The sequence below is a fragment of the Bos taurus genome, chromosome 22, assembly GCF_002263795.3.
Source record: "Bos taurus isolate L1 Dominette 01449 registration number 42190680 breed Hereford chromosome 22, ARS-UCD2.0, whole genome shotgun sequence".
NCBI lineage: Eukaryota > Metazoa > Chordata > Mammalia > Artiodactyla > Bovidae > Bos > Bos taurus.
In genome coordinates this window covers 37,364,976-37,388,744 of record NC_037349.1, presented here as the reverse complement: position 1 = coordinate 37,388,744, position 23,769 = coordinate 37,364,976, and the positions used below count along the sequence as shown (strand labels likewise).

Here is a 23,769-nt window from a genome sequence, read left to right as displayed (position 1 = left end):
GCTGCCTGATTTTGGGGGACACAAAAGCCAGAATCAAAGAAAGACAATTACTGGGAGGGAAATTCCAGGGTTCCTGTTGAGTCTTTGTGCTCGTAAATAGATACCAACATCAAGAGTTCCCTCTAGAACTCTGGGTGACTCCCCATCTTTCTGCTGCCATCACTCATTAAAGGGGGTCCTCATGTGAGAACCTCTCCTCCACCCCCTAAAACAGAGCAGACATGAAAACCAGAGAGCTTGCCACTTACCAGTAAGTTTCCCTACCTCAAAAAAAAAAAAAAAAGCAAAAACTAAAATAGTAATCAAAGGTCATATAGTAAAATCTAATTTTTTCTCCCTACAGAAAAAGAGAAAAGAAGTTCAACCAAGTCAAAGTGGATGGCGGCATATGAGGGGTCTCCTGTTCATTTAAACAGAGGACGGTGCGGGGAGGGGTGAAATGGGACTTGCAGGGAGAAAAAAAAGCAGAATAAAGGCACAGAGCCAGACTACAAGAAAAGGGGAAATAATAAGAAAGCCTGAAATTCTTCTTTGAGAAGTCTTTCTTTTCAGCTGAGTGGAATCAGGATTTCCTGTAATTATCCAGCCATGGACTGGTGTGGGTATTAAGTGGGACTTCTCTGCAGAAAAGGCAGACGGGGACAACTGTGTTGGGCTGTGGTTGGGTTCTGTCCCCAAAACAAGATCAATGTCACCAGATCTCGCTTGGAAGTTCACTGAAGCCACAGGACAGGCTGGCCCAGAGACAAAGCTTAGGCATCCTCAATAATTTCCAAAAGCCTTTTGGGTGGACAAAACCCATTTTCCAGCACCCCGCTAGTCCATAAGGCAGAGAGATGAGTGTGCAATGCTGAAAAGTCAGCTCTGCCTTGGGTTGACATGGCAACGCAGCCTTGGCTTCCTTCTGTTTTCCAAGTTTCTAGTCTTGACTGTGAAAAGGAACAGCCCTCATAGATAGAAGGAAGTAGAAAACTGAGAAAACCTTTCATTGGGTATAATAGAAACAGGGTCAAACAGTAGGAGAAAGATAAACAAAAATGGGCCAAAGAATGGGAGATCTAAATAAAACCCAGGGCCCAGCAGAAAGTTCAAAAAGAGGAAGAGACACAGTGGTAGAAAGGAAGGTGACACTGAAAAGTAAAGGAAAGAGCAATTATGGAGAGAAGTCAGCGTGGGCTGCTGTAATCATCATTGTTGATATTCTGTAATTGACAAGTTAGTGTCTTGAAATCATGGGCCAAACTAACAGGCAAAGTTGTTTATGTCCATACTATCCCTGGGTTTCACAAGCACACAGAACTAACGTTACAGATCCTTCAACTACAAACACCAACATCTGTGTTTTGTTCCCTGACAAGGGACACCTCTACATAACCACCCCCCAACCCTCACTTTAATAACAAAGGCTCTGCCATGCTGCCCCTCATTCCTACTGCCTCCTGACCACCCGGGTGCTCCTCCATGTGGCTCTGCGTGGTGTGGGGTGCCCCTTCCTCTTGGGAACACTGAGTAACAAACTCTGCTTCCAAAGGCAGTCATCTCTGTGCTTCCCACTGCAGCACACCTGATTAAAACAAGCTATGGGTACATTTTAAAGCAGCTACAACACATCATCCTTGATCCTCAGCAGCATGTGCACGTCTAAATTCTGTTGTCCCAATTACGATAAAAACTCTCCAGAAAGTGGACAGAGGGAATACATACCTCAACACAAGAAAGGCCACATATGACAAATCTACATCTAACATCATACCTGAAAAAGCAGAAAAGCTGAAAGCAGTCACTCTAAATCAGGAACAAGACAAGGATGTCCACTCTCGCCACTTTTTTTTTTCCCAGCATAGTTTTGGAAGTCCTAGCTACAGCAATCAGAGAAAAAGAAATAAAAAGCAGTCCATTGGAAAAAAAGTAAAACTGTCACTCTTTGCACATGATATGACACTATACATAGAAAATCCTAAAGACACTACCAGAAAACTATTAGAACTCATCAGTGAAATTGGTAAAATTGCAGGATACAAAATTGATACACAGAAATGTTGCATTTCTACACACTGACACCAGAAGATCAGAAAGAGAAACTAAAGAAACAATCCTATTTAGCACTGCATCAAAAACAATAAAATGGTACCTCATTGTGGTTTTGATTTGCATTTCTTTGATAATAAGATCTTGAGCATCTTTTCATGTGTCTATTAGCTATTTGTATGTCTTCTTTGGAGAAATGTCTGTTCAGTTCTTTGGCCCATTTTTCGATTGGGTTGCTTTTTTTTTTCTGGAATTGAGCTGCAGGAGCTGCTTGCATATTTTTGAGATTAATTCTTTGTCAGTTGCTTCATTTGCTATTATTTCCTCCCATTCTGAAGGCTGTCTTTTCACTTTGCTTATAGTTTCCTTCGTTGTGCAAAAGCTTTTAAGTTGAATTAGGTCCTGTTTATTTTTGCGTTTATTTCCATTACTCTGGGAGGTGGGTCATAAAAGATCCTGCTGTGATTTATGTCAGAGAGTGTTTTGCCTATGTTTTCCTCTAGGAGTTTTATGGTTTCTGGTCTTACATTTAGATCTTTTAATCCATTTTGAGTTTATTTTTGTGTATGGTGTTAGAAAGTGTTCTAGTTTCATTCTTTTACAAGTGGTCGACCAGTTTTCCCAGCACCACTTGTTAAAGAGATTGTCTTTTTTCCATTGTATATTCTTGCCTCTTTTGTCAAAGATAAGGTGTCCATAGGTGTGTGGATTTATCTCTGTGCTTTCTGTTTTGTTCCATTGATCTATATTTCTTTGTGCCAGTACCATACTGTCTTGATGACTGTAGCTTTGTAGTAGAGCCTGAAGTCAGGAAGGTTGATTCCTCCAGTTCCATTCTTCTTTCTCAAGATAGCTTTGGCTATTCGAGGTTTTTGTAATTCCATATGAATTGTGAAATTATTTGTTCTAATTCTCTGAAAAATACTGTTGGTAGCTTGATAGGGATTGCACCATCTCATGCTGGTCAGAATGGCTGCTATCAAAAAGTCTACAAACAATAAATGCTGAAGAGGGTGCGGAGAAAAAGGAACCCTGTTACACTGTTGGTGGGAATGCAAACTAGTACAGCCACTATGGAGAACAGTGTGGAGATTCCTTAAGAAGTTGGGAATAGAACTGCCATACAACCCAGCAATCCCACTGCTGGGCTTACACACCGAGGAAACCAGAATTGAAAGAGACACGTGTACCCCAGTGTTCATCACAGCACTGTTTACCATAGCCAGGACACGGAAGCAACCTAGATGTCCATCAGCAGACAAATGGATAAGAAAGCTGGGGTACATATACACAATGGAATATTACTCAGCTATTAAAAAGAATGCATTTGAATCAGTTCTAATGAGGTGGATGAAACTGGAACCTATTATACAGAGTGAAGTCAGAAAGAAAAACACCAATAAAGTGTATTAACACATATATATGGAATTTAGAAAGATGGTAACAATGAACCTATATGCGAGACAGCAAAAGAGACACAGATATAAAGAACAGACTATTGGACTCTGTGGGAGAAGGTGAGGGTGGGATGATTTGAGAGAATAGCATTGAAACATGTATATTATCATATGTGAAACAGATTGCCAGTCCAGGTTTGGTGCATGAGGCAGGGTGCTCAGGGCTGGTGCACTGGGATGACCCTGAGAGATGGGATGGGGAAGGAGGTGGGAGGGAGGGTCAGGATGGGGAACACATGTACACCCATGGTTGATTCATGTGAATGTATGGGAAAAACACCACAATATTGTCAAGTAATTAGCCTCCAATTAAAATAAAAATAATAAAATGCTTAGGAATAAACCTACCTAAAGAGACAAAAGATGTGTACTCCAAAAGTACTACACATTGATGGAAAAAATTGAAGATGACACAAACAGATGTATTAGCAATTAAATTATTTCCAAAACAAAGAACTAGGCTTCTGAGATAAAAAAAAAAGTTAAAATTAAAAAAAACAACAACAATTGTGTTGGCATAACAGTGGACGATGAGACAGACTGTGTGCTCACAGCCTGTGTAATTTTGAAGGAGGAGTTAGGTCACATGTCAGCTAATGATGACAAGAGTTAACCTTGTTTGACAACTTGCAATCAGTGAGAGCTTCACATGATTCATTTCATCCTCACCCCAGCTTTGTGAGGCAGGTCCCATCATCATGCCCATTTCACACATGAAGAAACAGACTCAGAAATGGTAAGGAACTTGTGATGACTCAGGAGGTGAGCAACAGAGCTCGGAGGCAGTCTTGCTCTCATTGCTGGGCTTTGAATGCTATATTATGCTTATTCGTACCTCAAACACACATTAGCTTTCTCTCTCATTGAGACTGTCATAGAGGCATAAGCATCAGTAAACATTTAGTGAGGGCCAACGGCATGCATTGCTCTCCTAGGCACCAGGAGGACCTGACTAGGAGAAAGTAAGCTCTGCTCTTACGGGATTCAGTGAAACTATACCAGTCTCTTAAGTTCTTCTGCTGAGAACAGCTTGTAGACAAGAGGTGCTCTTGAAGATAAAACAGGAGAAGAATCACAGGATTTGGGATAGCTGGGAAAAGTGTGTGTGTGTGCTTGTGTAAGAGGCGGAGCACCAGTGGGGGCGGGGCAATTAATCTAGACCTTTAAGGAAAGAGAGGGGTCAGAGGATGGAGAGCTGAGGTGAGGTGTGGAGGTGAGGTCAGGAAGGCAGTAGCCGACTGCACAGGCTGAGCCTGGCGCTCAGCTGCAGTGATCCGTTTTTGACTCGAGTGAGGGATTAGACTGAAACTGAAGAGGCTGGTGCAAGATGAGGAAGGGTCTTAGGTGGCGATGCTAAGGAACCTAGCACACGGAGGAAGACCTGTGAGCAGCAAGAGGAGAGGAGGCCACCAAGAGAGGAGACTGCTCGAGTGGGAGGTGGGGAGTGGTCCTGAAGAGAGGACCATGCGTTCACTGAATGGAGGCTCCTGGGGCAACAGAGAAGATGGGCAAAGACTGGAGCGACACGGCCCTCTGTTTTCTCTTTGTTTTCTGATTTCCAGGATCAGAGGCCCAGAATGGAGAAAGGATGTTCTACAGTTATTCACAGAATTACTGGTGTGAGAGGAAATGGCATAAAAACATAATGAAGCTCTTGCCTTCTTCTCTATTCCAAGTTCTATTAGAGGCATTTTAAAAGCTAGCATGTAACGGGGTTTTCATGACTCAGAACACTAACACTAGGGCTAGTGTTGCATTTGTCAGTAAAGCTTTTGCTTCAAGCAATTTTCTTTTAATTTTTAATGTTTTATTAGATAAATGAAAAGCTATTGAAGAAAATAGAAAGTATAGGTATTACAAAGGAAAATTCTAAATGACATATAGTCTTACCAGCTAGAGATAATGACAGTAATTTTTTCCTATATTAGCTAATCTTTCAGGTATTGTATATGCTTAAACACACATGTGTATATACTTATATTTCAAGTATATTTATATATGTGCATACTTACATTATGTATACTCATATTGTGTATAGTTCATTCATCAGCATACTATTATTATAGTTCTATGCCAATAATTTTATATATTCAAATATACAGAATGTGTCTGACTTAATGGTTATATGAATGTACCATGAGTTGTTTGTATATTCTACTTGCTTTCTGTCCTTAAGTATTATAAGCAATACAGCAATAAATATGTTTGCACATTTTTGTCTATTTAGGTAATTTTAAAAAATACATGAAAAATGCTACTTCTCAGATTGCTTTCCCTTTGTTGCTTTTAATACTTCATCTCTACACATCTGTCAACCATAATTTTCTCTCTGGCCAATTTTCTTCTGCATAGTCTCACTTGAGAAATGACTCTACAAATCTCCCATGAAGAAGAATTCCAAATGATCTCTGTAGCTACTCTGCTTGCAAGAAGGGGAAGAGAACTCCCCACCTCTTAGAGGTAGACTGTACACAGTGGCTTGCCTCCACTATGGAATGGTATGGAGAGTGGGGAGCAGAGAAATTTTACAGTGTGCAAACCTGCCCAGCCACCCCAGCCTGGGGCTCACGATCAACACCAGAGGTCACAAGCATGTTAACATCATGTCCCCTTCCTAAGCGGTGATGAAATGACACTTTCCCTCTGTGGTGTTCCTCCCAATAACCTACCACCCCAGTCTCAGGATGAGAAGAGCAGTAGAAAAATTCCAGCTGTCAGCCATCCTAAAAAATGCCTGATTAGACTCTTCTGAACTGTCCAGGTCATAAGAAACATGACTAAGAAATTCTCACAGCCAAGAGAAGCCTATGGAGACATGGCCACTAATGTAATGCAGTGATCTGGGGGCATGAGGTTAAAAACGTAGGCCATCTGAATGAAGCATAGAAACAAGGTTTATCAAAAAAGGGGGCATCTAGTAAAAACTAAGGCACTTTGAATAAAGTATGGACTTTGACACACTTTTAGTAATAGCGTCTCAACATTGGTTCATTAATCATCGCAAGCATACCATACTAATGTAAGATGTGAAGAGTCTGCCAACTTGCCATCTAGTACAGAAGGTTCCAATATTCTATCTACTCAATGTATCTGTAAATATAAAGCTGCTCTGTAACATACGGTCTATGGAAACAAGCATAAGAGCATGCTTCATGTGATTAGGGACCAATGTTACCTCCTCAGAGATGTCTGAAGATGCAGATGCACAGGTGTGGATGAAACACCAAGCTACTGTATGTGAGGCATTATCCGGGTCTCCCCTGAGTGGTGGGGTGGGTAAGGAACAGTGAACAGTGTGCTGAGTGTGGCACCTGCCTCAGAGGGAGACCTCAGTGAAGAGGAGCCACTGTTACCAAACCTTTCTTACATCACTCCAGCCATTACCCTTTCTAGAGCCCAGACTTCCTTAAGGTTAATGGTATATGTTTAACTTCTGAGGTACTAATAAAAACCTATAGAAACACTCCCACCGTGACCATGACCATGATCACGGACATCTTCAACTATCATTCACCTTGATTTCAAAACAAGGGTATCTACAAGCCAACTATCCTCCTCCTCCTTTTGGAAATTCCAACCCTGCTTGAACATATGTATCCAGGCTAGAAATTTCATACACTATTTCCTCACATTTATACCAACAAGGGAAAGGAGATTTTCAAAGTGGAGAACAACTCCCTCACCAGGATCACCACCAGTAAGGACAAAAAATGACCACAAATGAAACAGCTTTCTCTGCGAGGATTTAATTTGCTCTCTGACAAGCTGAAGGCTTTAGCAGAGAGATATCTACCTGAATGGCTAATTCTCCAGGCGAAAACCCTGGGCAGGGAGAAGGTGGTACCAATGAGTCACACTCTCCAATAAGAGCAGACTATAGGAATAATACTAGTACCATTACCAAGTGACACATTGTAAAACACACTGATAACTGAAAAGTTTCCTGTTTGCTGGTGACTCACCGTCTTAGAATATGGGTTATTTGGACTGCTAATAATAACAGCTAACATGTGCAGAACACTTATGAGGCTCTAGGCTGTCTTCAGCTCTATAAATTTCTTGACTTATTTAATCATCAGCCTGCTCTGTGACACGATAACTGTTATTATTGCAATTGTACAGACACGAAAACTGAGATGCAGAGAGGTTAAGTAACTTACAGTCACATGGAGGGAGAAGACACATCATGAAATTTTGATGCCACAATCAAACTGTCTCCATGCCATAAAATACACATGTGTCCTTACATACAAATATGTGTGTGTGAGTGCTCAGTTGCTCAGTCATGTACAACTCTTTCTGATCCCATGCACTATAGCCCACCAGGCTCCTCTGTCCACGCGATTTGCCGGGCAGGAATACTGGAGTGGGTTGCCATGTACATGCATTGGAGAAGGAAATGGCAACCCACTCCAGTGTTCTTGCCTGGAGAATCCCAGGGACGGGGGAGCCTGGTGGGCTGCCGTCTATGGGGTCACACAGAAGACACGACTGAAGTGACTTAGCAGCAGCAGCAGCCATGTACATACAAATATATATAAGTATATCTGTGTGCATGTTTGTGTGAATATACATAAACTCATATCTTTACTATAAAATATTCTAAAATTAATACTGGTAAATTTTTCATGATAAGGTCTGTTTCAGCTGAAGCTCAAAAGAGAAAATCACTGACTTATTAAAGGCCCATAACAACATTTGTAGATGATATCATATACAGATTACACAGCAAAAGTAAGGGTTTGGTACTTTAGGATGAATTCTTAAGTAAATCCCATTTTTGAACCACTTTTAGCAGATAGAAGCCTTTGAAGATTATTTGAATGTTATCCAGAAGGAAGCAGCTCTCCCTCAGGACAGCCATTACCAGAGACACAATATTTAAGTACAATTGGAAAATTTGAAGTCCCTTTGGAGTTGGAGGGAAGTAGATTTCTCTAATGAATACTATTTCCAATTCTCCTATGAAAAATACTAAAGGCCAGATTGATTTTCTTTTGGAGTGAATGAGTAGGGCATTTCTGAAACCTCCCCCAAATGTAACTGACCTCTGACTTGGTATTTTGAGTCTGTAGGTCACAGACATGTCATTTTCATGAGCACGTACATAAATAACCTAAGAAATGAATTTTCCTGGCATTCTGAAGCCTATTTTCTCTAAAACTATTTTTAGTGGTATATAATTTCAAATATCTTTAAAGAATGAAAAGTGAAAGTGAAAGCCACTTAGTCATATGCAACTCTTTGTGACCTCATTGATTGTAGCCTGCCAGGCTCCTCTGTCCATGGAATTCTCCAGGAAGAATACTGGAGTGGGTTGCCATTTCCTTCTCCAGGGCGAGTCTTCCTGACCCAGGAATCATACCTGGGTCTCCTACATTTCAGGCAGATTCTTTATCACTAGCACTGCCTGGGAAGCCCATCTTTAAGGTATAGAAGAACTGTAAGTTATTTCTGCACCAATATCACCTAAGTGGGGAAAGGCTAAATTCATAGCAGCCCAGAGACCTTTATAAAGAAGTCTTGTTCAGCATCAAGGACAAGGAGGAGAGCTGGAGTGCTATGGTCCTGGGAAAAGGCTGACTGAAACAGCAGATATGAGCAAGATTAGAAGCAGCCAAACATAAACAGAATCCAGGAGGTTATTTGAGCATCACATGCTATAATGGTCCACATGGTAGCTGAAATCTCTCCACAGGTGCCTATCACAAACTGCAGGTTTTCCCTAAGTGACTAGGAGTACTGCTTCTGCTCATGTTACCGTGGCAACACCAAGACCTATTAAAAGGGTGTTCTCTAAACTACTGTGTCCTATGTCTGTGTATGTAAACGAGAGGTGATACACAGACTCACCAACATTCACGTGTGCACACAGGCACACACAAGCCAAATGCACTGACTGATTCTTACGTTAGCGAGGAATTTGATTTCAGTTGTGACTTCTTTTGAATCTTATTTCTTACAAGTGGGTCATCAGTTGAAGGTAGGAAGATTTACTGTTACACAGGAATTTTCATTGTAACTATGGGCCTCCCTGGGGCAAAGTTCTCCCTTCTCAAGCCAGAGGTGAAATATAGGGTGGGGAGAGGTGCCAGGTGAAACGCAAACATGAGGACTTTTTAAAGCCTTTTTCTTTTCCTTTCTCTCTCTCTCTTTTGGTGGGGTTGGGGGATGTTCATTGGAACTTTCTCGGGCAGGTCAGGGGCAGGCTTCCTTGTGTGTAGAACTCTTAAAAATTCCTAAAAGGAGATAAAATAAACTTATCCCTTATTTATTATTTTGGTTAAAGGAATCACCTGATTGCCCAAGCTGAAATCCTCAGTTATCCCAGCCCTTGCCTTGTCTTCTGCCCCCAGTATCACTGGTCACCCACACGCTCAAATATTCCTCTGTGGTCCTTGCCTTCTTTCCTTACCTTGCCCACAACATTCACTCCGTCTCCAAATACAGTGCAGTTCCTTCTCCCAGGCTCTTAAATCAAACTTCTTCTCTCCATCCCCATAGCCTCAGCATTTATTCAAGCCCTCATCATCTTTACTAGGACTATTGCAGTAGCCTCTTAGGCAACTCCCTGAGTCCTCTTGCCCCTTAAGCCATTACCCACATAGCCAAAGATCTTTTTAAAACAGATACAGGACTGTCATTGCTTTACTCAACAACATCATTAGCAGAGCATTCAAGAACCTTCACCATCACATTCCTATGCATTTTTCCAGTTAAAATCAAGAGGCGAGCATGCCCCTTGAGACTTAACCAAAATTGTCTTGAGACCCTATCTTAAGTTCTGAGGAAGGTTTAATATTCTCCCCAAGATTTTGCCTAATTTCTATGGTTTATATTCTCTTGGTCTAGAAGCACTAAAGTTGATCTGTGAGACTAATGTATTGCATTGAGGGCTTACTATATAACAGGCACTATGGTGAATGTTGTACGCACATTATTTCATTTAAAGCCCCCCAGATCACAAACACACATACACTCCCCACATGAAGGCAGGAAAGAGTCCTGTTTTAGAAATATATCTTGTAGATAAACGGGTGAAAAAAAATAGTCTAGGTAACATCACAATCTAGAGGGATAGAACTCTGAACACGCACATGAAGGAAAACCCATGTTTACGAGCAAAACTTCATACTGGAGATTTACAACTTGGAAGGCCGAAAAGAGCTATGCATGTAACATGGATGTTAGCCAGGTTGTCAAGCTGGAACCAGATCTGCCCTTCATAGATTCGGAGAAGGCTAATGCCATCCCCAAGACTTCTCTAAATTCCTTGAGGGGCTTAGGTATTTGTGAATCACCACAGCCCTGATTGAGCTCCTGGTTCTGCTGAAGTAATCCTCCTTGTCTCAGTTCTCACACCTTGTTAGTTATTTCTTCTTCATTTCCATTAAATGAATCTCTCACACAACTAGAACATTTTATTGAAAGCCTAGAGAATATTTACGCAGGACTTCTACTGCAGAAATTCAAACAGCTAAAAATCAATGCTACACAATCTTGTTTCTAAGACACCCAAGGCCATTTCCATGGTTGAGTTGCAGCCTCTCTCTCGGTTACCTGTCTCTAACTTTCCACCACCACCTCCATGATTATAAGGGATTCTTTCTAATACATGGTCATTTAACCAAGTGCCATCATAACTCTTGCAAAATCTAAGCTCTTAGGGCCTTATCTTTTTCCTTGAAAACTCATCACAGTATTTTTCCAGAGACAGTTATCTTCCTAAGAGGATCTCTAGCCTCTGATGCTAATTCATGTTTTAAATGTTATTGCATCTTAATTATGAAAGTCATCCATCCTGATCAGATCACTGACATCACCACTAAATGTGTTCACTTAGGTACAAATAGGCCACTTTCGACATATCTATAGAATGAGATGGGCAAAACAATCAACATTACTGCTACTGTCTACCAAACTATGGGCTTCCCAGGTGGCTCAGAGGGTAAAGAATCCACTTGCAATGCAGGAGACGAAAGAGATGGGGGTTTGATTCCTGTATCAGGAAGATCCCCTGTAAGAGGGCACAGCAACCTACTCCAGTTCTTGCTTGGAGAATCCTATGGACAGAGGAGCCTGATGGGCTACAGAGCCTGGCAGGCTACGGTCCGTAGGGTTACAAAGAGTCAGACATGACTGAATCGACTGGACACACATGCAGGCACTGAACTATATGTGACAACTGAATGACTGACAGATATAAAAATACTTAAGCCTGTCCAAAAGCAGTAGGGAACACAGCTCTGCCTCAAGGATACGATACGTGTACATAAATCCGAAGAGTAAATCATGACCTAATGGGGTCGCACAGAGTCAGACACGACTGAAGTGACTTAGCAGCAAGCCTATGATTTACAGTTGTTACCAATGTGCCCAAGAGGAATGTATTATAATCTGCTGCTGCGTTGCTTCAGTCGTGTCTGACTCTGTGCGACCCCATAGATGGCAGCCCACCAGGCTCCCCCGTCCCTGGGATTCTCCAGGCAAGAACACTGGAGTGGGTTGCCATTTCCTTCTCCAATACATGAAAGTGAAAAGTGAAAGTGAAGTCACTCAGTTGTGTCTGACTCTTAGCGACCCCATGGACTGCAGCCCACCAGGCTCCTCTGTCCATGGGATTTTCCAGGCAAGAGTACTGGAGTGGGGTGCCATTGCCTTCTCCTGTATTATAATCTAGCCATCAAGAAAAAAGGTGAAGAACTGCTAAGTTATCAACAAAGTTACCTTAGCCATGAGGTCAACAACCATTTATGATGTTACACCCTGTCTTAGGAAAACTGAGCTGAGCTGGGTACCTCTGGCTCACAGTCTCTCCTGCCGATGCAGCAAGCTGCTGGTTGGGACTATGGTCATCTGAAGACAGGGCTGGCTCTATTGGTAATAGGTCTCAAGTTCCTTGTAGGATCTTAGGAGAAGCTCCTTACCATGCAAGCATCTCCACAGGTTGGGTGAGCATCCTTACAACATGGCTGTTGCCTTCCTTGAGACTGAGTGATGAGAGACAGACAGAACTATGACTTTTATGAACTTGGTTTCAGAAGTCTCAGGCTGAACCTTCTGCCGTATTTTATCAGTTAGAAGCGAGTCATTAAGTCTAACCAACACTCAAGGGAATGGAAATTAGGCTCCATTTTTAAAAGAAAATGTCAGAGAATGTTAGCATATTTCAAACCACTTTGAGAGTACCTTTCATCTCATAAGACCACTTGTAGGTGAACTTTGGTGAAAACTAAATCAAATATTGCAAAATGTAGGGAGGGTTCACTTTCTTCTGTCCTCTGTCACAAATCCTTGGGGAATCCTATCCCCATTCTCTAGGGAAAATCTGACAGAGATGGATAAGACATAGAATGGAGGGGAAGAACATGAATGTGAGGCATGTCAATTTTTAATACTCTATGCCATCCAGAATTATGTCAGAAACAGAGTAAGATTAATTGGGGAATTAAATTTCCTCTTTTTCTTATTCCACTCCTTCCTCTCCCAAACTCTTATCCTTAGCCACGGAGATTATCAAATGACACGCAGGGTTTTTTCCTCCATTATTCTTAGCTCTAAGGACCCATTAAGCAGCATCAATGCCTCCAGGGATCAAACAATCAATCACTTCTTTCTCTGAAATGGGGCCAGACTGATCACACATTTTGCTCTGCTTGTTGAAGGCTATGGCTTCGGAGCCAGCACACACATGATAAAAATACCTTCCAACTGATATGCAGCTATTATTAGAGCTGGTATTTACTTAAATGGCCTGTGTCACCATATTGCATTTACTTACTGTGTCAAAGAAGGAATGTTGCGCTCCATAAACAGATTTCTTTCTTTTTTCTTTTTTTGATGCTGGTAAGCTGCTCTGATTTGCAGCTGCAGTTTACAGTCACTATTTCCTCCTTCTAGAAAAAGCATCCCTCCCTTTTAAAAAAATAAATAAACTTTTCATTTAAAGCAAAGAATTCTGGTTTTAAATTAAGTCCTAATTCGGAACTCTTTATATGTTTTTTTTTAAAAAATCGTCTGGCATAATATTAATTCTTAGGTTTGCCAAAGACCTTTACTGTAAGTACTTAATGAAACAAAGTCTCAAATTAGATGCAGCTGGTCAAAGGAATTTTTTTTTTTTTAAAGCAAGGATGGTGATATAAGTTTGACTCAAGAGTTCCAACGATGAACAAAGAGATAAATGTCTCAGAATTAGGAAGGTAAGGCTGCCCTTCCTATGTGAATCCCTTTATCACGTTTCTTCTCTCCCTGAGAACACTGGCATTTGATACCTTTTGAAAATGGAGCTAGAGGGTGGCTGGCTGAATCCAAGGATCACCATGCTGTCCCAGATGTGAAATCTCATTTATAATAATCGGGACTGACCCCATAAAAACAGCTCCAGCTGTGAAGCATATTGGGAAAAAAGAAAGAAAGAAAAATATGGATCCTTTTGATGAAACGTGGCCCGAGACAGCATCTGGAGGGGAAGTGTGGGTGACTGGGGTCCCAGGTCTTCCAAGGAAAGGAGATGATCTAAAGATGAGAACTTGTCCAAACAGCATCATTATCAGATGACATGTTAAAGAACGGAGGCTTATTATTATTTTGTGAGTGAAAGAACTTAAATCAGTTTGGGAGGAATGAATGCATTTTTTGACTTAGAGCTTGAAAGACAGATACATTATTCCTCAAGCATAAATTAGGTATCTTGGAGAAATCTCAACTATTCTAGGAACGAGGGGATATGTCATTGTTATAAAAGCAATAATAGCATTTTGGAGCTTAATAGAATTACCCCTCCATCAAATTTCCAGTCTTTAAAAACATTTATTATTTAAGATTAAACATTCTATACAACTCTCTAGAGAGAATATGAAAAATACATGAACATATAAAGAAAAAAAAAACCCAACCATAATGCCTTCACTTAGAAACAGATATTATAAACATTTTTTTTTTTTTGCTATTTCTCCCTAAAAATTTTTAAAGGACATTGTTACATATCAAGAATAATAATGCAAGTAAAGCTTTTTAACCTGCTTTTTGGAATTTAAAAAATAACATTTAGTCTGACTAAAATGTGAGTAAAGAATCTGCCTGCAAAGCAGGAAACTCGGGTTCAATCCCTGGATCAGGAAGATCCCCTGGAGACAGAAATGACAACCCACTTCAGTATTCTTGCCTGAAGAATCCCATGGACAGAAGAGTCTGGCAAACTACAGTTTTCGGGGTTGCAAAGAGTCGAACATGACTGAACGACTAACACTAAAATGCGAGTACATGTTTTCTTGTGGAAAATCTGAGATAAACCAGAAAAGTATACAGAAGAAATGAAAAATTGCTAGAAATCTTGTTGCTTCATGTAAGCATTGTTAATAATTTGGTGACCTCATCTTCTGGTGTTATTTTCTACTTCCCCCTGTTCTTAACAAAACTAAATTTACTTGAGAGAGCTGGGGTCATTCCTTAAATGTACAATTATCATTTAGCCAAGATTTGAGATAAACACGCTTGGAAAAATCAAGTCATTTAATACAAATCAAGTGGATTTCTTTTTCCAGTTGACATTTTGTGTGTGGGTGTGATATTCAGTGTAGACGGACAGTAGAGTATTACCTGGTAACAAAAATGTTTCTAGAGTTGTAACCTATCTGCTTCCACCAGGAGGGAGCCTGCACGTTCCTACTTTGAGAGAAGAGCTAGACCAATGAAAAGACTGAGAGAGAACAGACAATGATGAATGAGGGTGTATTTCGGGGCTGAGAGAAAGCTTGAAATGCTGTGAGGGCTGCAGTCACCAACTCTCACTCAAAATGCCTCTGCTACCAAGATTTCTATTCGGCTCATAAAATGAATATTGAACAACAAAAATTACATTAACCGATGGCCCCTGTTTTCCCCCCAGGGGACTCCCCTCATTTTTCTAAACTAGGATCACAAAGACTATTGCCAAGAAAAATTAAACTGAAAAGGTCTTTCACAAAAACAGAAATAGAAACCAATGATAATTCTTCTGGATCTTAAGTTTCACCTAAATACAACTGTATTAAGCTAGTTTCCAGGAGGCAGTGTGGTATAGAAAAGCCACAAAGGCAGCTCTGCTACATATTATGTGTGATCATGGGCAAGTCACTTTTTCTAAGTTCTGGATTTATCATCTGTAAAATGAGGGCTAATTATTCCTTGTCTGTATAGAGAGAGGCTCAAATCAGCTGACATGGGGAAAGTGCCTTGCACAAACAATGGAGTCAATGTTTGCTCTTTCCTAGTTTTAAATTCATGGACTGCCTCCCACAAGGGTCCGGACGGTGTATGGTGGGCCAGTGGTCATAGGGTCAATGTCACTGTGGATTACTTCTACCCTGGAGGGTAACTATATCCTTTTTGCTTGTGCAGGTCTGCAGAATTGGAGACAGAGAGGAAAAAAGAGATTTAACGTAGGGAAGATGCTTTAGTTATCTTTAGTAAAAGAAAATTCGATTACAAATGCAATGTATCTTTATCATTAAATAGTCCAAGAATACCTAAGTATATCAAACTAAGAGAGAAGGCGTCCCTGCTATCTCACATACCTCCACAGAGGTGACCGCTGTTATCAGTTGTATGAACATGCTTCCAGAACACTTTCTATTCATCACACATAAATAAAGACACATCCTCGGGGACTTCCCTGGTGGTCCAGTGGTTAAGAAACTGCCTTTGAATGCAGAGGACACAGCTTCAATCTCTGGTCAGGGAATGAAGAGCCATAGGGCAACTAAGCCTATGTTCTGCAACTACAGAAGCCTACATACCGCGACAAAGATCCAGTACAGCCAAAAAAAAAAAAATATATATATATATATATATATATATATAATAAAGAAAATAGCAGCTTACAAAAAACAGTAAATACACATATTTGCACAGCATCTGCTCAATATTGTGGCAAATTCCCCGTGTTAGTGCACCACGGTGGCACCTCACTTTTGTGAACAGTTGCACTATCTTTCCATAAATTGAATGAACAATAATGTAATTGACCAATCTGAGGAGAAAGAGTTGCAAATACTAATTCTTTACACTGTATCAGAGAAGCTTCCAGCAAACAGTAACTCCATCAACGTCTGTCAAGGCTCAACATCTTTATCTGTAACATGGGTGAAACAATACCATCACTCCACAGCCTTATCGTGAAGATTCACTGAGTGTTTCAGAAACTGTAAAGCACAACATTACACTGCCTATTCCTAGTGCTGTATGAGGTCAACAGACAAAGACTAGAGCTGAAGCCGGGCTGGCGCATTTTAACTGTTTACATGCCTCATACTAATGTTTAATTCCAAGGCTCCAGGCAATACATCAATGGAAAAATCATGACACACCAGTCAGAATGGCCATCATTATCAAAAAAAAGTCTACTAACAGTAAGTGTTGGAGAGGGAATGGAGACAAGGAAACCCTCTTGTACTACTGGTGGGAATGTAAATTGGTACAACCATGATGGAGAACAGTATAAAGGTGCCTTAAAAAACTAATACAGAACTACCATATGATCTGCCCTGGTGGCTCAGTTGGTAAAGAGTCTGCCTGCAATATAGGAGATCCAGGTTCAATTCCTGGGTCAGGAAGATCCCCTGGAGAAGGAAATGGCAACCCACTCCAGTATTCTTGCCTAGAGAATCCCATAGAGAGAGGAGCCTGGCAGGTTACAGTCCATAAGGTCACAAGAGTCGAACATGACTTAGCGACTAAACCACTACCACCACCATCAGTTCAGTTCAGTCGCTCAGTCAGGTCCAACTCTTTGTGACCCCATGAATTGCAGCACGCCAGGCCTCCCTGTCCATCACCAACTCCCAGAGTTCACTCAGACTCATGTCCATAGAGTCGATGATGCCATCCAACCATCTCATCCTCTGTCATCCCCTTCTCCTGCCCCCAATCCCTCCCAGCATCAGAGTCTTTTCCAATGAGTCAACCCTTCGCATGAGGTGGCCAAAGTACTGGAGTTTCAGCTTTAGCATCATTCCTTCCAAAGAATACCCAGGACTGATCTCCTTCAGAATGGACTGGTTGCATCTCCTTGCAGTCCAAGGGACTCTCAAGAGTCACAGTTCAAAAGCATCAATTCTTCGGCGCTCAGCTTTCTTCACAGTCCAACTCTCACATCCATACATGACCACAGGAAAAACCATAGCCTTGACTAGACAGACCTTTGTTGGCAAAGTAATGTCTCTGCTTTTCAATATGCTATCTACGTTGGTCATAACTTTCCTTCCAAGGAGTAAGTGTCTTTTAATTTCATGACTGCAATCACCATCTGCAGTGATTTTGGAGCCCAGAAAAATAAAGTCTGACACTGTTTCCCCATTTATTTCCCATGAAGTGATGGGACCAGATGCCATGATCTTCATTTTCTGAATGTTGAGCTTTAAACCAACTTTTTCACTCTCCTCTTTCACTTTCATCAAGAGGCTTTTTACTTCACTTTCTGCCATAAGGGTGGTGTCACCTACATATCTGAGGTTATTGGTATTTCTCCCAGCAATCTTGATTCCAGCTTATGCTTCTTCCAGCCCAGCGTTTCTCACGATGTACTCTGCATATAAGTTAAATAAGCAGGGTGACAATATACAGCCTTGATGTACTCCTTTTCCTATTTGGAACCAGTCTGTTGTTCCATGTCCAGTTCTAACTCTTGCTTCCTGATCTGCATATAGGTTTCTCAAGAGGCAGGTCAGGTGGTCTGGTGTTCCCATCTCTTGAAGAATTTTCTACAGTTTATTGTGATCCATACAGTCAAAAGCTTTGGCATAGTCAATAAAGCAGAAATAGATCCAGCAATCCCACTTCTGGGCATATATCCCAAGAAAATCATAATTCTAAAAGATACATGTACCCAAATGTTAACTACAGCACTATTCACAATAACCAAGACATGGAAGCAACCTAAATGTCCACCAACAGAGGAACGGATAAAGAAGATATGATACATATATACAATGGACTATTCCATCATAAAAAAGACAAAATCATGACATTTGCAGCAACATGGATGGACCTAGAGATTGTCATACTGATGAAGTAAGTCAGACACAGGAAGACAAATATCATATGATATTGTTTTTATGCGGAATCTAAAAAAAGGTACAGAAGAACTTAGTACTACTTCTACCAGAAGTAGAGTCACAGATGTAGAAAGCAAACTTGTGCTTACCAGGGGATGATGGGAAGGGAAAAATTAGGAGACTGGGATTGACATATATATACTAGTAGATCTAAATGAGATAACTAATGAGAACCTACTATATAGCACAGGGAGCTCTACTCAACACTCTATAATGGCCTATATGGAAAATAATCTAAAAAAGGAATTGGTTTATGTATCTGTATGGGCTTCCCAGGTGGTGCCAGTAGTAAAGAACCTGTCTGCTAATGCAGGAGACAAAAGAGACATGGGTTCAATTCCTGGGTCAGGAAGATTCCCCAGAGGAGGGCATGGCAACCCACTCCAGTATTCTTGCCTAGAGAATCCCATGGGCAGAGGAGATTGCTACAGTCCATAGGATCACAACAAATTGGACACGACTGACGTGACTTAGCATGCACTCATGAAGCAACTTAACACACACACGTTTCAGTATAACTGATTCACTTTGCTGTATACTAAAACTAATACAACATCGTAAATCAATTATACTTCAATAAAAGTTTAAAAAAGGATACATGCACCCCAATGTTCACTGCAGCAGTATTTACAGAGGCCAAGACATGGATGCAACCTAAATGTCCACGCACAGAGGAATAAAGAAAGAAGGTGTGGTACGTGTTATATACAGCGGACTGTCACTCAGCCACAAGAAAGAACGAAACAACACCATTTGCAGCATTATGGATGGACCTAGAGATTATCATACAAGGTAAAGTGAGTCAGAGAAAGACAAGTATCATATGATACCATTTACATGGAATCTAATACAAATGATACAAATGAACTTTTGTATAAAACAGAAACAGACTCACAAATCTCAAAATCAAACTTGGTTACAAAGGGGAAATGTGGGGCGAAGTGATAGATTAGGTGAGGATTAACATACCCATACTTCTATATATAAAATAGATAACAAGGACCTACTGTATAGCACAGGGAACTCTACTCAATATTCTGTAATAACTTACATGGGGAAAGAATTTGAAAAAAAAAAAAAAAAGGATATACATATATATATAAATGATATTGTTTGCTGTACATCTGCAACTAATACAATGCTGTAAATCAGTTATACTCTAATAAAAATGTAAAACCATATCATAAGTAATTCAATAATTTAAAAAATCTTGACAACATGTTTTATACCAAAGCTGACTGCTTTAATATTTCGATTTTAGTCATCTCTGTATTTACACAACTCCGAACAGCCTTGTTCTCTTTTATAGGGTGGTCCATTGTTCACAAAGGGAGAAACCAATGCAGCTTCTTGACTAATTAAGAGAAAAAGCAAAAAGCTATTTTTCTGTCTGCCCCAGAAGAGCAAACAGAAAGGAAGCTGGGGTCTTTTTCAGTGCTGTTCAAAAAGGTGGGCTGGCAGTGCATCTGGATGACTTAATAAATGGTTAAAGCCTGAGAGATATGGAAGTTAAGAGCCTGAAGGGATAGTCACTCAGGTCAGATTAATGAGGGTCCTTCCTTACCCCGCCCCACAGTGTGATATGGTGGCATCTCATTTCCTATAAAGTCAAGGCTATTCCATCTTCTTGACAATGACAGAGGTTTGACTTGGCCTTCAGAATGGCCTGCATCTCTGTCTCCAGGTCACTGGCTCATCTGCACATGACACCAGCCAGTGTTTCCTTCAACTTTATTCTTCAATTTGGCATAAAAAGACCAAGACGCTAAATCAAGGCCTTTGGGTTTTAGGAGGGAGGCAAGGGCATAGTGCAACTCTAGCCTTCCACGTTACTAAGGAAATGTGTCCCATATCTCAGACTGGTAAGTTCCAGTGTCACAAAAAGGAACTCTTACTGTAGCTGAGCTGGACGTGCTATGAGACCAGAGAATCACAGGATCCACAATCACCTTCCAGGGCTTCAAATGCAGACCAAACTCAGGTGAGGTTCAAGTGCACCTTGAGTTGAGCAGAGGAAACTGGTCATCAGACAGATTTCTGATCAATGAGATCAGTTGTCCATGCAATACATTAGTAATTATTTCAACTTCCGAGACTACCCTGGTGGTTCAGTGGCTGGAATTCCACATTCCCAATGCACCGGCCAGGTTTGACCCCTAGTCAGGTAACTAGCTCCCACATGCTGGAACTAAAGAAGAGTTGCCTGCTGCAACTAAAAAGATTCCACATACCTCATTTAAGACTGAGCAAAGCCTAAATAAATAAATATATATATTTTTTAAAGTAATTCTTTCAACTTCTTTGGTTCTACCAGGGGTTAGCCATCTTATATAATTCACTGGCTTTTAATCAAAATACTATGGATCACCAAAATGGCCAAAATGTATAGCCTAACTCAAAGTCCCTTTTTCCCCTCTTCTCTTGATGGCTAATGAGTATTTCCACTTCTTACCAATTGCTGAGACTTGGGAAATACTTTGAAATTATAGTATTGGGGCTTTCCATTGGCAAAATGTTTCTATGAGCAAAAACACAGACCTTCCTCTTTTGTCAGGAAGAAAAAAAACCCAGGCCCTAGAGTATTCTGCTGGCAGTCTTGTTATTATCCTGCTGCCTGTGGGCCTGGCTCTATTCCACACTGTATTTTTTTTTTTTTTAAGATGGGGAAAGTTTTCCTTAACTGGGGAAGTTCACTCCTATCACAAACTGCAAGACACTCTTCTGCTTTCACTCTCAGGTCTGCTATTGTTTGATCTGTTGGCTCAGAAGCAACTTTCAATTCCATTGTTCACGTGTCCCCAGAATGAAGAAGACAAACCACCCAATCAACAGAACAATAATTTCCACTGAGGGGAAAAAATATATATCTTGCCAATTTCAAGTTCATATTGTCCCCAACACATCTTTAAAACTGTCTGCCCTGAATAATCTGTGATGCAGACAGTATAAAGTAAAAACCCCTCATATGGGATGACTAACAAAGACAGATGCCAAACAGCTTACAGTGAAAGCAAACACACAAATAAAACAGTGTGCATCAAAGGCCTTGTCAATTACAAGAGAATGCTTTTCACATCTTATCATCAAAGATTAAAGGCTGGATATTTAAGGAATAGCAAAGAGGGTGTCCTTTAACAAATAATCTAAGTAAGGTGAAAAGGCAGTGTAGTGGGTATGGGGAAGAAGTTTGCAGTCAAACCTTGGTTCAAATGTCATTTCTTCTACTACGAATTAGTTGAGTCTGAGAAGGTCACCTGGAGGAGGAAATGGCAACTCACTCCAGCATTCTTGCCCAGAAACTTACATGAATGGAGGAGCTGGGTGGGCTACAGTCCATGGGGTCACAAATAGTCAGACATGACTGAGGGACTGAGCACGAGGAGGTCACCTAACTAGTTTCTCAGCCTCGGTTCCATAATCTGTCAGTGGAGATGAAATCAACAACAGCCCTACATCCATCGTGTGGGAGTGAGAATCAGATGGGATAATGGACTTGAAGTCATTACACAGGGCTATGTGAGCGTTTGCATCTCTAAAGAGAAAGACGCATTCAGCAGAGGCGACCATGACCATGAGAGCTGGAGGTGGCCAGCCCATTCAGTCTTACATCCCACATCCCCTCCTCTCTGCTCTGGGAGGTCCCAGATCTTCAGACCTTGCTGGTGGGGTGCAGGAGAGATTTGGAGCCTGGCCCTCAGCTGTGGAGCCCTGGGATTTCCTTCCTGTTGACCTGAGAGGCCTCCTTCACTGCTTTGTTTTTTGAGGGGGGAACCATATGCATCCAAATTTAAAACAACAATGAAATGAGTTAGCAGTAGACTTGGCGATGGGCAGCTGGAGTTCTGATGAGGCCCAAGGTAATGGCTTTGAGGTTCCCCAGGACTTTACTTAGAGCCTGGAGTGGGGGACAAATAACCTGGAGTGGTTTTATTCCACCTCTGACTGTGTACCCTCTTCGAGTAACTCCTGGGCTTCAGTGACAGGTAGAGAAGAAGGAAAAAGCATAGAGGGAAGAGAAGAGTAAAAGAAGGGGAGATACCCCAGGAACAGCCAGTGCTCATTCTGACTGAGCAAACCCAGGTGGGAAAAACACTGGGTTCATGGGAGTCAGTGCTTCTAAAATAAAGGGGGACTTCCACGGTGGCTCAGTGGCTAAGAATCCACCTGCCAATGCAGGAGACACGGGTTCCATCCCTGAGCTGGGAAGATGCCACATGCCTCAGAGTAGCTAAGCCCAAGCACAACCACCGAGCCTGCACTCCAGGGCCCTGGAGCCACGACTACTGAAGCCCATGTGCCCTAGAACCTGTGCTCCACAACAAGAGAAGGCACTGCAACAAGAAGTCCACACACTGGAACAAGGAAGAAGCCCCCACTCGCCACAACTACAGAAAAGCCTGCATAGCAATGAAGACCCAGCACAGCCAGAAATAAACAAATAAAACAAAGGCCCCAGCGTGATGGTTGGTGCGTGGCTGGATTTGAGTACTACTGGTGCGGCTTGAGAAAACACTCCCACGAAAGCCCATTATAAGAAAATGAGAGAATGACACCATCATACACCACACACACAAACTCCAAATGGCTTAAAGTCTTAACTGCAAGACATGCCATCACAATACCTGTAGAAGAGAACATCGGCAAAACGTTCTCTGACATAAACTGTACCACTGTTTTCTTAGGTCAGTCTCCCAAGACAATAGAAATAAAAGCAAAAATAAACAAATGGGGCCTAATCAAACTTACAAGCTTTTATACAGCAAGTGAAGCTCGCTCAGTCATGTCCGGCTTTTTGCGACCCCATGGACGGTAGCCCACCAGGCTCCTCCGTCCGTGGGATTCTCCAGGCAAGAATACTGGAGTGGGTTGCCATTTCCTTCTCCAGGAGATCTTCCCAACCCAGGGATCGAACCTGGGTCTCCTGCATTGCAGGCAGACGCTTTACCATCTGAGCCACCAGGGAAGCTCTTATACAGCAAAGGAAACCACAAACAAAATGAAAAGACAACCTAGGGACTGGGAGAAAATATTTGCAAATGAAGTCACCAACACGGGCCTAGTTTCCAAAATATACAAATATCTCATACAAATCAATAACAAAAGAACACATGACACAATCAAAAAATGAGAAGACCTAAATAGACATTTCTCCAAAAAAGACACACAGAGGGCCAATAGGCATGTGAAAA

General features: G+C 41.3%; 1 non-coding gene across 1 annotated transcript; it reads right to left on the bottom strand.

Moving 5' to 3' along the window:
- Positions 1-23,471: 23,471 nt before the first annotated feature.
- TRNAC-GCA (transfer RNA cysteine (anticodon GCA)) lies at positions 23,472-23,543 on the bottom strand. Its single transcript has one exon. It is a non-coding gene; the product is annotated as a tRNA-Cys (tRNA).
- Positions 23,544-23,769: the final 226 nt, after the last annotated feature.